The sequence below is a fragment of the Primulina eburnea genome, chromosome 11 (assembly GCF_022965805.1).
Source record: "Primulina eburnea isolate SZY01 chromosome 11, ASM2296580v1, whole genome shotgun sequence".
Lineage (NCBI taxonomy): Eukaryota > Viridiplantae > Streptophyta > Magnoliopsida > Lamiales > Gesneriaceae > Primulina > Primulina eburnea.
The window spans coordinates 23,726,545-23,743,977 of NC_133111.1; the positions used below are offsets into that span (position 1 = coordinate 23,726,545).

At 37.9% G+C, this 17,433-nt stretch overlaps 1 non-coding gene across 1 annotated transcript; it reads right to left on the reverse strand.

Annotated features, from left to right (window-relative positions):
- Window positions 1–16,606: 16,606 nt before the first annotated feature.
- On the reverse strand, window positions 16,607–16,713 carry LOC140806427 (small nucleolar RNA R71). Its single transcript, XR_012112502.1, has one exon. It is a non-coding gene; the product is annotated as a small nucleolar RNA R71 (small nucleolar RNA).
- Window positions 16,714–17,433: the final 720 nt, after the last annotated feature.

The window sequence follows — 17,433 nt, forward strand, 5'->3', positions numbered from 1 at the left end:
TGATGATATAGTGGCAGGTATTGTTCCGCTATGATTATGGGATTGAATTAGGACAGATTGAACTTGTATTGTCTGATGATGACTGCCTGATTGATATTGAGATATCGAACAAGTACAGAGCAATTATAGAGTCTTGCCAGGAGATGGTAAGATTCGGACCTGAAATGGCCAAGGAATAAATGATATACGGTAAGGATTCTTGATTTTGAATTCCTTGATATCTGTATTGTTTATGATTCGATGATTATCGAAAGGAATGGAGTAATTCCTTATGTATTCAGTTGATGACTGAAGTTGAGCTTACCAGGGATTGATTTACTAATAGCAGGAAGTTTGCTATAGTCTTTCAGATGAGATTTCAGGTTGTCCTGTATCCGGAAGAGTGATTTCAGCCTTGATTTGATTCCAGGTATTGGTTGCATTTTAGAATTTCTTATAGACTGATACTGATTGAACTGAAAGAATTGAGATATCAGTTGAAAGATTTATTGCCTGAGAGTTAGAGTTACATTTGAATATATGTTTCTCTGGAAAATACTTCAGTTCCAATGATGGATTGATAAATCCTGTGTTCAGCAATATTCTGAAGACATTATGCTCGTTTTATCTATGACCTTTTGATATATTCGCAGCGTATGATTGAATTGAATATTCTGGGAACTGTGATTGTGGTATACAGAATTGTTCGGATATGAATCTCGATTGTGACAGATTGTACTCAGAGTCTATGATATCTGAAGATAGTATACTGACTGAATTATAGTACTCTTGATTACCTGTGATTTCGAGGACGAAATCCTATCTAAGAGGGGGAGAATTGTAAGGCCCGAGATTATATCACTTTAATCCGAGATTATTTAATTTACGAATTTTGGAATGATGAATTAAATTCCACGATTTTTATAATTAAGTAGGATTGAAATTGAATTAAAAAGAGTTATTGAGGGCTGAATTGCAAATAGTGAAAAATCCAGGGACTAAAGTGCAAATTATGACTTGGTGGGACACTTGTCATGCTTTGACATATAAAAATTTCATTGCTTTGGGACTTTCAGAAGGAAAACCGAGAGTTACCATTACAATATCCCTCAAGCTTCATTTTGGTTTCAAAATTTGAGTGTGCGTGATCCGTTTATCAGAATTTAAATCCGGACACAGTACCGTACTCCTCTCGACGAGAGCTACAACTGGACGTAAGTTTTATTGAGTTCTGTTATCATTTGAAATTATGATATTGTCAGAATTAGATAGAATTCATATATGATGTTCTTGTCATGTTAGACATCATAGAATTGAAGTCAGATTAAAGAAAGGACTGGTCATGTAATTGTTATGATTTTCGGAGTTGATTTGACTGAGAATTCATATCAGATATGTATGGTTATCGAGATTTTGACCAGTATCGATATTGATTATGAGTTCTGGTATTATATCTGTGATGTTTGGACTGACGGGATTATCGAGACAGTATTGTTATGCCGTCGAAACATCAGTTGATTGAAATTGATCAGAGTCGGTATTGATTTAGATTGTATTGGTATACCGTATGTCGATTGACATTGATCAGATTTTATTGTGATTTGATATTGATCAGAACAGGTATTGAATTGAGTTGTTTATTGATATTATATCTGTTCGATATTGTTATTACCAGATTGGGAATGGACCGAGATAGAGTCGGGACTTCTTTTTCTTCTTCTGAGCGAGAAGATAAAGGTATAAATTAATGTTGAGTTGGGATCGCACAACTCGAGTGAGGTTTGACTCGAGTTTCCCTAAATCACATACTTTACCTTATTGCATTGATATTTGCATGAAGTTGATTGATATACTTGTTCTCTTGATATTAGATGACAGGTATTAGACGAGTTATCTTGTGACAGAAGTGCCGGATAGTGGTGGTATCGCCACGGCACATTGCACGATGTCTCAAGATAGGATATTAGCGATAGAGCTACAGTCCTTGACGGTTAGGTCAGGACACTGGATGTTTGGTTATATCGAGTAATGGAATCTATTACGGAATTCGATATAGGAACACCATATTTGGTTATATCGAGTAAAGGGTATTGGAATTCTTCTATTACGGAATTCGATATAGGAATACCAGGGCACTGGTTATATCGAGTAATAGAGATTATGGTTCCATCCTTTACGGAATTCGATATAGGAATACCACATCTGGAAACCGGGATCCCTAGACTAGGATTGAGTCTAGTCTAAAATGTAGAGTCACTAGCCTGAGTGACAGCTAGATTGAGTGGTATTGATTAATACTGATTATGTTTCTGATATTGGTACATGTCTAGAATAAGAATTATTCTTGATATTGATTATGTTCCTGATATTGGTAAATGTTTAGAATAGAAGTTATTCTGACTATTGATTATGTTCCTGAGATTGGTACATGTTTTGAATAGAAGTTATTCTTGAGATTGATTTTGTTCCTGATATTTGGTACATGTTTAGAATAGAAGTTATTTTTGATATTGATTAAGTTCCTGACATTGGCACAAGTTTAGAATAGGAGTTATTCTTGATATTGAGTATGTTCCTGATTAAGGTACATAGTTAGAACTTGATTTAGGATTGTATGGATTCATGTTCTGATTTGATACATGTTAGAACTATCCGTTATATGCTTTTATATTGTTTATATGATTGCATGTATACATGATTTATACTGAGAATGTAATTCTCACCGGAGTTATCCGGCTGTTGTCTTGTCTGTATGTGTGCATGGCAACAGGTGGGATAGGAGCGGGGTCAAGACGAGAACGAGGCTGGATTAGATAGCGTGGAGATCCGGGCTTCAGAAGCAACTTAGGATTTAGCACCGACATGTAGTTGAACCTAGTTGGATTATTGTAGATGACATCAGATTTGTATGTTCATGTTTAAAATGTAATTTGATTTTAATTACATTACGTTTCCGTTTTGCATTTTAAAAGAAAAATTTTTAGACCCTGTTTATTATGAATGATTAAATATTCCTAAAGACGATTAAGGAATGGATTAGCGTCCGGGTCCCCACACTAGGAATGCAACCTTTTTAGAAAAGGAATTTCTATTAGATAGAAAAGGCGAGATGATAGAACTCGAAGAGGTTCGAGAGACACCCACATTTGTAGAACCCACACCCGAGGAGCCAAGAGAGGAGATACAAGCTCTTAGAAGATCCGAGAGAGTCTCGAGACAACCTATGAGGTATGGTCTGCTTCTTGAAGAGGGCCATGATGAGCCTAACCATGGATGTGATCCAAGGACCTTCAAGGAAGCATTATCTGATGCCGATTCATCCAAGTGGCTTGAAGCGATGGAATCTGAGATGAATTCCATGCATTCGAACCAAGTGTGGAATCTCGTGGATCCACCTGAGGGAATTGTTCCCATAGGGTGTAAATGGATTTACAAGAGGAAACTTGGGGCAGATGGGAAGGTATTGACCTTCAAGGCGCTATTGGTGGCAAAAGGATATACTCAAAGACAAGGAGTTGACTTTGAGGAAACCTTTTCCCCAGTCGCAATGTTCAAGTCTATAAGGATTTTGCTAGCCATAACTGCATGGTATGACTATGAGATATGGCAGATGGATGTGAAGACAGTCTTTCTTAATGGGGATATTAAGGAAGCGATTTACATGTCTCAACCTGAGGGGTTCACATCTGTCGGAAGTGAGCATATGGTATGTAAACTTCAGAGATCTATTTATGGTCTAAAGCAGGCATCTAGGAGTTGGAACCTCAGATTCGATAGTACAATCAAAGAGTTTGGTTTTACTAAGAATCCTGAGGAACCCTGTGTGTATAAGAAGGTGAGTGAGAGTGCTGTGACATTCCTGGTGCTTTATGTTGATGACATTCTACTCATGGGGAATGATATAGGGATGTTTCAATCAACTAAGATATGGTTAGCAAGTAAGTTCTCGATGCAGGACTTGGGTGAAGCATCTTTTGTATTGGGAATACAGATCTATAGAGATAGATCAAAAAGATTGCTTGGTCTCACCCAGTCCACATACATTGATACCATCGTGAAGCGGTTCTCGATGGATGAGTCCAAGAGAATACATCTACCAATGTGTCATGGCGTGTCCCTATCCAAGTCTATGTCTCCCAAGACTGATGCAGAGTTAGTGGCGATGACAAGCATTCCTTATGCATCTACGATTGGTAGCATCATGTATGGAATGATATCTACACGTCCTGACGTGGCTTTTGCACTAAGTGTAGTGATTAGATATCAATCTAACCCTGGTCTTCCATACTGGAAAGCTGTGAAAGACATCCTCAAGTATTTGAGAAGGACCAATAAGTTTTCTTGGTCTATGGGGGTGGAGAACTGAAATTGGAAGGCTATACCGACTTTATCTTCCAAAGCGATATCGATGACTCGAAGTCAACCTCTGGATTCGTATTCATGCTCAATGGTGGTGCTGTCTCTTGGAAGAGTTCCAAGCAAGACAGCACTGCAGATTCCACCATTGAGGCCGAATTCATAGCTGCATCGGCTGCAACAAAGGAGGCTGTTTGGATTAGAAATTTCGTCCAAGAGTTGGGATTCATTCCTAATGGAGTTGCTCCTATCCTGGTGATGTGTGACAACACGGGAGCTATAGCTCAGGAGAAGGAGCCAAGGTCTCATCAGAAGTCCAAACATATACTGAGAAAGTACCACATCCTCTGAGAGATCGTGGAAAGAGGAGATGTCACGATTGACAAAGTCGGCTCCGCAGATAATGTTGTTGATCCGCTAACTAAGCCTTTACCTGGACCATTATTTGAGAAGCATCGCGAATCGACGGGTTTAAAGCATATGGGTAGTTGGCTCTAGTGCAAGTGGGAGATTGTTAGAGTAGGTTTACGTCGAGCCAAGTGTTGGCCGAGTGTTAACAATGAAACTCTATGTATAAACGATCTTTATTTTAATAATATTTGAATTTATTGTTTTGGCACTTCTTTATCTGTATACCCATGCTAGTTGCATAGATAAAGCCCTTGAATATACAAATAGTAGAAAGAATATGAGATGCTCATATGATGAGTATCATGAAACTCATATTTGTAATATTGTATATTCTAAACGGTTCCTAGTCGATTCAGCCGCCACTAAGAAGGATATAGGCCGCTAGAGCTCGAGACTATTATCTGCGATTTGAGTACCATGTTTCATTGGTAGGGAACATTGTGATGTCCAAGCATGCAGATAGGTGCTCCTGGTAGAGTGCACTGAACAACCCTCTATAAAGGACTTTCCAAGTGGTTCTCACTTATCGAGTGGAAACATCCTAGTTTATGGTTGTACACCATTAGTCCTTATGACCCGGGACAACATTGAGACTCTATGTGCTAGCGTTTCACTTTGACTTGTTTACCGACTCTCATGGGGTCATCAGGTGGCAAGGTTGGGTGTTATGTCGAAACATATAGGATTCGATGCATTGTAGTCGGGGATTACCGCTTACCTACGGGTATGGATATCCTATGTGTTTTCATGTATATGTAGTTTGAAATCTCTGATTAGAGTATGGTGGTAATTATGAAAGAGGTTTCATAGATTACACCATCGATGCAACTACGACATGACACATAGTATCGATTCATTGACAACTCTCGATATACCAATGGTTGTCGAATCGGTCTGGATATATGAGTTGAAGGGACCGTACAGTACGCTAACCATAATTGAATGATTCTTCCGAGCACTATCATTTGATACCTAGGGAATCATGTAAGCGATGCTGCTAGGCGTTTAACATGATTGGTTGGGTAGTATCAGACTTGAGTTCTGACGTTCTTGTTATCAAGGAGTTGATAAGTAAGAATGGAGCAATTGGGGTATGCTCATATAAGGACATGTTTAGTCCGAATCACATGGAGATATAAACCCGCGGCTAGTTGTATCAATGAACCATTGAGGACCACACAAGTGCTAGCTTTCTAGATCCCGTTGAGAAGTAAAATAGTTCAATGTGTTGAACGGCTTATAAATGAGTTTATAAGCGTAAGGAAAATAGAAGTATGACTTCTATGAAAGAAATGTAATTTTTAATTTATGAATAGGTTCCTAAATTAAAAGTAGGCCAAGTGAATAATGTATTTGAAAATTGTGATTTAAATAAACATTATTATGGACTAAATTAATTCAATTGTTGAATTAATTTTACACATGTGGGCCTAGTAGAGTCCAAATAATTAAATTAATTCAAGTGTTGAATTAATTAAACACCATTGGGCCTTGTAGATCCCAATTGGAAATAATTATTTAACTAGTGGGCTTGCGTAAAATCAAGTAAACTATAAATAGACTCAAATATGTTTGAGACAATTTAAATAGTCCATGGGCTTTGTAAATGTTACAAGCCCACTAGGTTTTGCATGCTTGGAAGGTGAAGAGGTGTTGATTACTTTTGATTAAAATATTGCATGGCATGCAAGACAACCTTTTTGACTTTTCCCACAACCAAGGCAACTCTCCCCCTCTCTCATTCTAGTGTGTTGGCCGAAATTTGGGGAGCAATTTCTCTCAAAAAAATTTCTCTCATTTTGTGTTCTTCAATAGTTGAAAAACACTCTCTCTTCTCTTTGAAAAACCTTACATTTTCTAGTGCAAGTGTGAGGTGGATCTACAAAGTTGGTGGTGGGCCTAATTCTTGAAGGAAAGGAGGAAAGCTTGTAGATTTTTCTCGCCATACAAGAGCTATAGTGTTTACACTTTAGTTGGTGCCATCATCAACCTCAAGAGGTTGATAGGTAACGATTTTCTCAACAACCTATGTGTGAAAGTTGAGATTTTTGTATTTGCTACACACACGTTCATGGTGGCCGAAAATATTCATGAAAAATTCGTTTTTTAAACTTCCGTTGCGCTTCCGGTCACCGTAACCGATCCTCTTTCACATAATTTGATTGATGTTATATATTCTTGATATTATTATAAGCATATAATCGAAACCGGATCGAAGAACGGACAGTGTATGCAATTGTTATCATTTTTCCAGCATATGTTCGAATGGAGTTGTGCAGATTTTGAAATTGAAGTTTGTATTTTTTGATGATTATGAGTGGTTGATATTCATCTATTGTTGTTGAGTTTCCGGGTATCTCGAAATTGCGCCATTATGACGTCGAAACATAATTAGATTGAGATTTATCATACCATGTGTTGCTTTGAGTTGTAAGTTGATATTGTGCCTCTCAAAAATGTCATTCCAGATTTGGTATTGAAGGCTTCGAACTCGAGAATTCAACTTCGAAACCGGTAGAAGAACGAGCAAAGCAAGATTGAGATTGGTTGCATCAAACAAAACAACAAGAACAAAACGTATAAATTAATGTTAAACCGGGATAGATAACTCGAGTAATTAGGGGTGTCAAAATGCGACACGACCCGTCAACCCAACACGAAAAAAATCAGGTTCAGGTTGGGGTTTTTCGGGTTCGGTTTGGGTTCGGGTTAGTGCCATGTTAGGCAGGTTTCGGGTTGGGTCGCAAATTGACCCGCAAATTTTTTTTTTTAAAATATTACCTATATTTTTATATATTGTATGTTTGAACAAAATTTATTGTATATTTATATGATAAATTATCATCATTTAATATTTATTTTGCATATTTTTATTTTATTAACAATTTTTTATTTGATTTTGTAAATATACTTTTAATTTTCTACGATTAAACTTTCAAATTTAAATCGGAAATTTTGTTATTATGTGTTTAAATTAAAATATTATTATTTTTTTTATTTTTTTAAATTTTTTCATTAATTTTTTTTAAAAATTGAAAAAAAATTAAATAAAATTCGGGTTAGATGGGTTGAGTCGGGTTATACGGGTTCGTGTTCGGGTTTGGGGTTATCGGGTTGCTTCGGGTTCGGGCTGGGTTCGGGTTGAAAACAAAAAAAATAAATTTTGCGGGTTGACCCGAATCCCGACCCAACCTACCCGATTGACATCCCTAAGTAATATATGGCTTGAGTTCCCAAAACCACATACTAAATTGTTATTACTTTAATGTGTTTGAAATTCTTGAGATTAATATGCTTAGTATATTGAGTTATAGAAAAGCATGTATTATGAGATAGACATCTTGGATGAGTCTTTGGTAAAGGTGCCAAAACACTGGACGTTTGGTTTATATCGATACGCTTAGGAGAAAGATCGACTCCTATTGTAGACACTCGATATAGTGTGCCAAAGTCCTGGAATAGGGACGTACCACCACCTCGAATTGGAGAGTAGGTGGGAGAATTGTTACGTTCTTATTCAAATCGGGATCCCTACATAAGAGTTGAGTCAAAGATATAGAGCTAAAGATTTTGATTGAAAGTTTTGTATCAATTTATGTTTTCTTAGACTATGATACATGTTGTTTGACAAATGTTTTATGATTTCATATATACTTGTATGAAATGCATGTATATGTTGTTTATATACTGGGAAATATATTTCTCACCGGAGTTATCCGGCTGTTGTTGTGTTTGTATGTGTGCATGACAACAGGTGTGACATGATCAGGGTCGAGAAGAGCATGAAAGATCGAGATTAGAGTGGTGATCCGGGCTTAGATGTAGAACTGGTTGTTCCACACTTGATATGTGTTTGATAAACATTAGTTAGTTTAATGACTTTCTTTTGAACAAGTTTTGTATCTTGATCTTGTTGTATATATTGCGCTTGATCTTGTAAATTAAATAAAAGGAGCAAAACTTGTTGTAGTATTTTGGACACTTGTTTATGAGGTGCTCAGCTTTAAAAAAATAAAATTAAATTAAATTTTACGATCTAGAGTATTTAATTGATCCATTTAATCCCAATGATGAGTTAAGAAAATGAGTTAGCACCCGGGTCCCCACAACAGGTGGTATCAGAGCTGTATGTTCCTTAGACTGAAATAAAGCGAGTAAGTGGGGTACATGGAGTTTTCTTTCTTGCTTCTATGATACTAGCATGAGATTTATTGTAATGTTGATTTGCATACTTTATATGCTAGTATGATATCATGTTTTACTGCTTTAGAAACTGCATGTTTTCCTGATTATCTGATTTGATTGGAAATGTGTATTATTGGAGAATGAATCAAAACCGTTTCTTGATCAGAAGTATGATGATCAGAGGAGGACAGAGACAGATTTTCTAGTTTTGATTACTAACCATTTTGATAATCAGATATGCCTCCTCGAAGAGCCGCATAACAAGGTAGTACTTCAAATAATCCGATAGATGTTACATTGACACAATTGGAAACACTGTTAAAGAGATTTCAGTCATTCAAACTGCCGACTTTGAAAGGCACTGATACTTCTATCGACAGCGAGAGCTGGCCTGATGATATTGAGATGTTGTTTGATTCACTTGACTATACAGATGAGCGTAGAGTCAGAATGATTGGGCACCAGTTACATAAGGTTGCGAAGAGTTGGGGGCTCACAACCAAGAGAGCTTCGGAGCATCGAGGTATGGTTACCAAGGAGGATCTTTAAAGCTGAATTTTATCAACGATTTTTCCCAGTATCGTACAGAAAGTACAAGGGTGCAGAGTTTTCTAACCTGAAACAGGGTCATCTGAATATTGAAGATTACGTGACCAAATTCTCTACCTTCCTACGTTTTTCTCCTCATGTTGCTGATAATGATGAGATCGTGGCTGATCAGTTCATCAAGGGGATGAATCCTGATATTTTTACACTGGTAAATACGGGGCGACCAAAAAATTTTGCTAAGGCCTTGAACAGAGCAAAAAGAGCTGAAGCAGGCTTGATCAAACAACGAGGAAATTCGTATGTTGCTCAAACACTGAAATAAAAACAACTTTCAGTTCAGTTCCACCAATCACCTTCCTGATTTGATAGTGGCTGTAGCAGCAGTGGGAAGAAGGACCATCTGAAAGCTCGAGGAAAACAGTTTAAGAAATCTGGAAGCAGCTCATCTAGTTCAAGTGGCTCACGACAGACTGGTTTTGGCCAGTACTATACAGGGGTTTATTGCAGAACATGTGAAGTAAGACATATAACCGAGCAATGCCAATGAGTGTTTGGTAGTTGCAACATTTGTCGATTGCCAGGACACTTTGCCAAAGTCTGTCCACAGTGAGGTTCTCAACGATCCAAAGGAGCAGGATCATCTGGATCAGTGGCTTAGGCTGATAGACGATCATCTTCTGTTCACTCATTCCAGCCACAACCTACCCAGTCACATCCTAGGTCCGGAGGAAGCCAGACTATTAGCCAGCCTCCGAGACAGCAGGCCAGTGTCTGCCTTGACCGAGGAAAAGGCCCAGGAAGCACTTGATGATGTGATTACATGTAACTGTTCTTTTTGTGGTTATCCTGATTATGTTTTTATATATACTGGTGCATCCCATGCTTTTATCTCTGAGCGATTTGCATTGATACATGCTTTGCTTGTTGATTCTTTATCTGCTGTAGTATCTGTCTCTTCACCTTTGGGGAGAGGTCTTATATCAATGAATTTTGTTAAACATTGTATGCTGCAGTATGATGGTAATGAGATAGGCTAGATTGTATTGTACTCGGTTTGTCTGATTTTGAATGCATTATTGGTATCGATATGCTGACCAAGTGAGCTACCGTAGATTGTTTCCAGAAAATTGTAAGACTCAGACCTGAAATGGCTGATGAATGGAAATTTTACGGTAAGGGTTCCAGATCTCGAATTCCTTTGATATCTGTATTATCTATGACTTGATTATTACAGAAAAGAAAAGAGGGATTCCTTGTGTATTCAATAGATGTACTGAAGTCGAGACCTTCATTGGAAGATTTGCTTTGCTGACGTCTTCCCAAATGAGATTTCGAGTTTGCCTCCAGTCCGATAAATAGACTTCAGTATTGAACTAATACCAGGTACAGTAACTATTTCTAAAGCTCTATACAGAATGGTACCAATTGAACTGAAAGAATTGAAAGATCAACTAGAGGATTTACTAGCCAAGTGTTACATCAGACCGAGTGTTTCTCATCGGGGCGCTCCAGTACTGTTTGTCAGAAATAAAGACGGTTCAATGAGACTCTGCATTGACTATCGACAATTGAATAAAGCTACTATGAAGAATAAATACCCTTTGCCTCGTATTGATGACCTATTTGATCAGTTGCAGGGTTATTCTATTTATTCCAAGATCGATTTAAGATCTAGATATCATCAGCTGAGAGTCAAATATTCTGATATATCGAAGACAGCTTTCAGAACCAGGTATGGCCACTATGAGTTTATAGTCATGCTATTTGGTTTAACGAATGCTCCAGCTGTATTTATGGGTTTGATGAACCGTATATTTCAGAAATATCTTGATGACTTTGTGATTATCTTTATTGACGATATTCTGATTTATTCGAAGAATCTAATTGATCATGCTGAGCATCTGAGAATTGTATTGAAGATGCTGAGAGCTGAGAAAATATATCCAAAGCTATGGAAATGTGAATTTTGGCTGAAACAAGTTGTATTTATGGGGCACATTATATCGGGAGATGGTATTTCTATTGATCCTAGCAAAGTTGAGGTTGTGATCAATTGGCCTAGACCGAAATCAGTGAGATACACAATTTCATGGGTTTAGCGGGCTATAATCGTCGATTCATAAAAGATTTCTCTAGTATTGCTAAGCCGATTACTCAGCTAACCCAGAAGAATGCCCCTTTTGTTTGGTCAGAGGCGTGTGAATCCAGTTTCCTGGAGCTGAAAAAGAGATTAACCAGTGCTCTGGTGTTAACTATCCCGTCAGGTACTGGTGATTTTGTTGTTTATTGTGATACTTCTCACAGGGGACAAGGTTGTGTTTTGATGCAGCGAAGACATGTTATTTCTTATGCCTCGAGACAATTAAAACCACATGATACTCGCAACCAGATTCATGATCTTGAATTGGCTGCAATCGTGTTTGCTTTGAAAATCTAACGACACTATCTATATGATGAGAAGTTTGAAATTTATTCTGATCATAAGAGTTTGAAATATTTATTTTCACAGTCAGAACTGAATAAGAGGCAACGAAGATGACTTGATTTTCTGAATGATTTGATTGTGAAATCAAATATTACACATGGAAATCAAATACAGCAGCTGATGCACTGAGTCGAAAGGTATGTTCTTTATCCCTATCGAAGATTGGTGTCTCGAATTTGATTGAAGATTTTTGTCTTTCTGGATTAGTATTTGAGACAGATTGTAAACCTCTGAGACTTTGTACCATTCAAGGTGAACCAGAGCTGATTTTAAGAATCAAAGAAACATAGAAAGTTGATCAGAATATTCAGAATTCGATTGCGATGGTCAGATCAGGACATCAATCAAAACATCAAGTTCGTGATAATGTGTTACATGCAAATAATCGTCTTGTTGTGCCAGATGTTTCAGACTAGAGACAATAGATTTTGACAGATGCACACTGTAGTCGTTTTAGTATTCATCCTTGTGGCAGAAAGATGTACAACGATCTGAAGAAACGGTTTTGGTGGAAACAAATGAAATCAGATATCCCAGATTTTGTGTCCAAATTCTTGAATTGCCAACAAGTGAAAGTAGAAAGGAAGAAACCAGGAGGTCTACTGAATAGTTTATCTATTCCAGAATGGAAATGGGATCACATTTCCATGGATTTTGTTACGAAGCTACCACGATCCTCCCGAGGTTGTAATGCGATTTGGGTCGTTTTTGACAGATTAACCAAATCAGCATGTTTTATTCCTTACCGAATGACATACATACACGATCAGATGGTAGAAATTTATGTCAGAGAAGTGGTTAGATAGCATGGAGTGCCAAAGTCCATTGTATCATATCGTGACCCTCGATTTACTTCACACTTTTGGCACAGTTTGCAAAAAGCTCCAGCTACGAAATTAGACATGAGTACAGCATATCATCCTCAGACTGATGGACAATCAGAAAGGGCTATCCAAACTTTAGAGGATATGCTTAGAGCTGTAGTGCTAGACTTTTGCACTAGTTGGCAAGATTCCTTACCCTCTGTGATGGCTCCGTTTGAAGCTTTGTACGGCAATAAGTGCATATCTCCTCTCTATTGAGATGATATCTCAGAGGTACTTGAAATTGGGCCTGACATGATTCGAGATATGACTGAGAAAGTAAAGCTGATTCAGCAGAGAATGAAGACAGCTCAGGATAGACATGCCAAATATGCAAATATTCGACGTTGACCTTTAGAATTTGAGCAAGGAGACAAATTATTTCTGGAAATTTCTCCTTTTAGATGCGTTGTCAGATTTGGTAAGAGAGGGAAGTTGTCTCCACGTTATATCGGTCCATATGAGATTCTTGAGAAAATAGGTAATCGTGCCTATAGAATTGCTCTTCCTCCGTCTCTATCTGGAATACATGACGTCTTTCATGTGTCTATGCTACGGAAATATCTTCCTGATGCTTCTCATGTTCTTCAGCCTGATGAGGCCGAACTCGATGAAACTCTGAGTTATTTTGAAAATCCACTTAAGATTCTCAATCGTAAAGAAAAACAGCTCAGAACGAAGACTATTCTGCTTGTGAAAGTTCAGTAGAGTCTTCATGGTATTGAAGAAGCTACCTGGGAGACTGAATCAGATATGAGATAGAAATTTCCAGAGTTGTTTCACTAATGTGAGTTTCTTATTTAGCTTCTGTTATATATTCTTATTTTATGTGATTTTATTGCCTGCCATTTCGAGGACGAAATCATGTCTCAGAGGGGAAGAATTGTAAGGCCCGAGATTTTATCATTGTAATCTGAGATTATTTAATTGACGAATTGATGTGATCATGGAAGGACAAGCTCTGAGGAAGACATTGGAATGCATGGGATACGTGTGGAGGAGAGAAGACCTCGTGCACATGCGTGGAAACAAGGCAATCATATGCGCGAGCAGCCAAATGCCTAGACAGAAAGTCTCGCGCATATGCGCGAGATGAGGCGCGCATATGCGCGAGCAGGTGTAATTCTAAGCTTCGAGATAGGGAGTCTCGCGCATATGCGTGCACATTGGACGCGCATATGCGCGAGAAGTACTGATTGAAAAATGTCATACATGTCTTGCCATGCATATTAACATGTAAACATGTGACACCTCTGACCCATTTATAAAATAAAAGCGGAATTTAAAATTTTTCTTTAAAATGAAGGAAGGAATCAAAATACATTTCATATATATTCAAAAGTATACAAATGATCAATAAAATGATACAACAAAAAGCAAAATATCATTCTTGTGATCATGTCAAAATGCTAGCAAAATAACTTCTTCCTTCCATCTTTGGTATGCACATGACTCCGGCCCACAATCAACGTCCTGGTTCGTCGCTCTTATCTGCATCACATGAATAACTGAAATGAGTATAAAACTCAGCAAGTGGAACTCTTACATAGCAATGTACATAGCATACTCTATAAAACATGGCTTTTAAAACATTAAATACCATCAACTCTGAATCATGAATAACATAGCAATAATATAACAATAAGATGGTATTTCTCTTTTCTCTGTTGGATTGATATCTATATAGTTTCTCTGTCTCTGTACCTATATCCCATCGATATAAATCGATAACTCTTAGGGATATAAGCCTATGGTCGTTGATCAACTAATTGCATGCAATCTCTGACTATGTATCTATCAATCCATAAATCATTTTTAAACTTTCTCTTTGGCATTTCATCAAACACTTTGAAGACTTTATTCTCTTGTATTCCCTTTTTACACAATTGAGACATTCAATTGCCTTTAATATACCAACAAGTATATCAATACATAATATGAATCAAATGGAAGGGAATAACATGTTAAAACCATTGAAACACAATACATGTTGGTCTGGCCGAGGAGTTGTTGCGCAAGCGTCTCGCTAGGGCGGTCACCAGCGAACCCAGGGACATGGCCGAGGAATTTTCTGCGAGAACCTCTCGCTAGGGCGGACACTTTTGACCGCCCTAGCGAGCCGCGAGATTTGAAAAGATTTGTTTCATTTTTTATGGACTTGATCCGACACTATAGACCTAATACACGAGAGGGGCGCCGTTTTTCAGGGGACATCATTATTTTCATCATATTTTCTTGGAGAAAAGGCTAGGAGCAAAGAAGATTTCGAAGACCTCGAGATTTCCACGCGTCGTGGCCGTCAGCCGTCGTCATCTTTAGTATTTTCATTATTCAGTTTTTAATTCTTAGATTGTTGTTGGTTTTTATTATGAATTTTAGTAGCTAAACTCTAGATTTGTTGGGATTTGAGGGGATCCTACCCCGTACTCGTTGTTTAACATTATTTCTCGACGTTTTTACTAGTGATTTGTTTATGCTATTGTTCTTTCTTATTTCAATCGAAGCTTAGCTAACTTCCTTTGATTATTTCATGTTGTTAATGATTTCGATAGAATAATTAACAATACGATCAAATAGTATAAACCACGGATTTACAATTTTAGTAGATATACGGAATTGGGTACGTGTCGATAGTGATAGTTCACCCGGATGAAAGCTAGTGGATTCCATAGAATGTAATGCAATCTTGAACTGTTAAATAATTGACGATACTTGATTACTGCATGTTTATGATTAGTATTAATATAGCTCGACAGAGAATATTAATTAGTCTAGGGAATTCCGTCGAATGCACAACTAAAAGTCGAGTGTAATTATTTAAACACGAGTGGTAGGTGAACTGACAATTCCCAACAGATTCGTTTCTCATTTGATTTTAATCCAAATTAATCATTGCTTTCTTTGAAACGTTTTCTTTGCATTTTAATTAATTTAGTTATTTGATATACAGTAGTTTAATCATCAACTCATTCTATCGTTGCTAAAGAATTTTACTTGAAAATAAAAATATTGTAACGCAGTCCTTGTGGATCGATACTCGTATTCACTTATGTTTATTATAACTTGACTATCGTGCACTTGCGATATTTAAATCGAGCTTTCAATTATAAAATAAATTTTGGGACTATTCACTGTGCAAGTTTTGCTCGACAAAGTTTTTGGCGCCGTTGCCGGGGACTGTTGATTCACAATTTTTTATTTTTCATTTAAATTCTTTAGTATTATTTATTTTATTGTTATTTGATACTCTCATTGTGTTGCAAATTTTTCTTGCGGTGCATGCGAAGATCACTCGAGTTTAAGCTTGAGGCTTTTGACCCCGAAATTGAACGCACAGCTAGACTTCGACTACAGCAGAGAAGAGCAATGGAAAGAATGGAAGGCGATCAACAAAGAGAAGAGCCAAGGCGTATACCGATGTTGGATTATGCACAGCCGTCTCTTGATGGAGCACGTCCAAGCATCGTTAGACCAGCCATCCGAGTCAATCAGTTTGAGATCAAGATAGCTATCATTCAGATGATTCAGAACACTGTCCAATTTGGGGGAAGTGCACTTGACGATCCTAATTCTCATATAGCTGACTTTCTTGAAATTTGTGATACTTTTAAGTTTAATGGCGTGTCTGATGATGCTGTTCGTTTGCGTTTATTTCCATTTTCACTGAGAGATAAAGCTAAGTCGTGGTTAAACTGTTTTGCCTGTAGGGTCTATCACTACATGGGAGGATATGGAAAAGACATTCCTGATCAAGTACTTTCCTCCGTCGAAGACTATGAAGCTTAGAGCCGACATTACTACTTTTGCTCAATATGAGAACGAGTCACTTTACGAGGCATGGGAGCGCTACAAGGACTTGTTGAGGAGATGTCCACACCATGGGCTGCCGCTTGGGTTAGTCGTTCAAACTTTCTACTACGGTCTGATTACTCCTAACCGTACCATGATAGATGCTGCTGCATGTGGTAATTTACTGAGAAAAACGGCTGAGGAAGGATATGAGTTATTGGAGAAAATGACTGCTAGTAGCTATCATCCTCAGTCTGATAGGCAGAGACGAGGTGCTGGAGTTAATCAAGTTAATGATCTGGCGGCGATTTCAGCACAGTTAGAGGCGTTGAATAAAATGATTGATGGGATGAGCATGAGTGGGTCGGCTATGCGTCTGCAAGAAATTTTCTGTGATAAGTGTGGGGGTGAGCATGATGTGCAGGATTGCCAAGATGGCAATCCATTCTATGTGCCTGAGGGAGCACCGGTAAAACAAGTGGGATTCCAGAACCGTCCTAGAAATGACCCTTACTCGAACACATATAATCCGGGATGGAGGAATCACCCAAACTTTTCATGGGGAGGTCAAAACAACCAAAATCGCCAACAAAGAGGTCCACCATATGGGATGCACCAAGGATTCAAGCCAGAACCGCCTCGGGAGGAGAAGTCCAATTTAGAGCAAATGATGACTAAATTTATTTCTGCAACAGAGACGAGATTTCAGAATCAAGATGCATCCATAAAGGGGTTAGAGAATCAAATTGGACAATTGGCTAAGTTGATTGCTAATAGGGAGCAAGGAGCTTTGCCAAGCAACACGGAAACTAACCC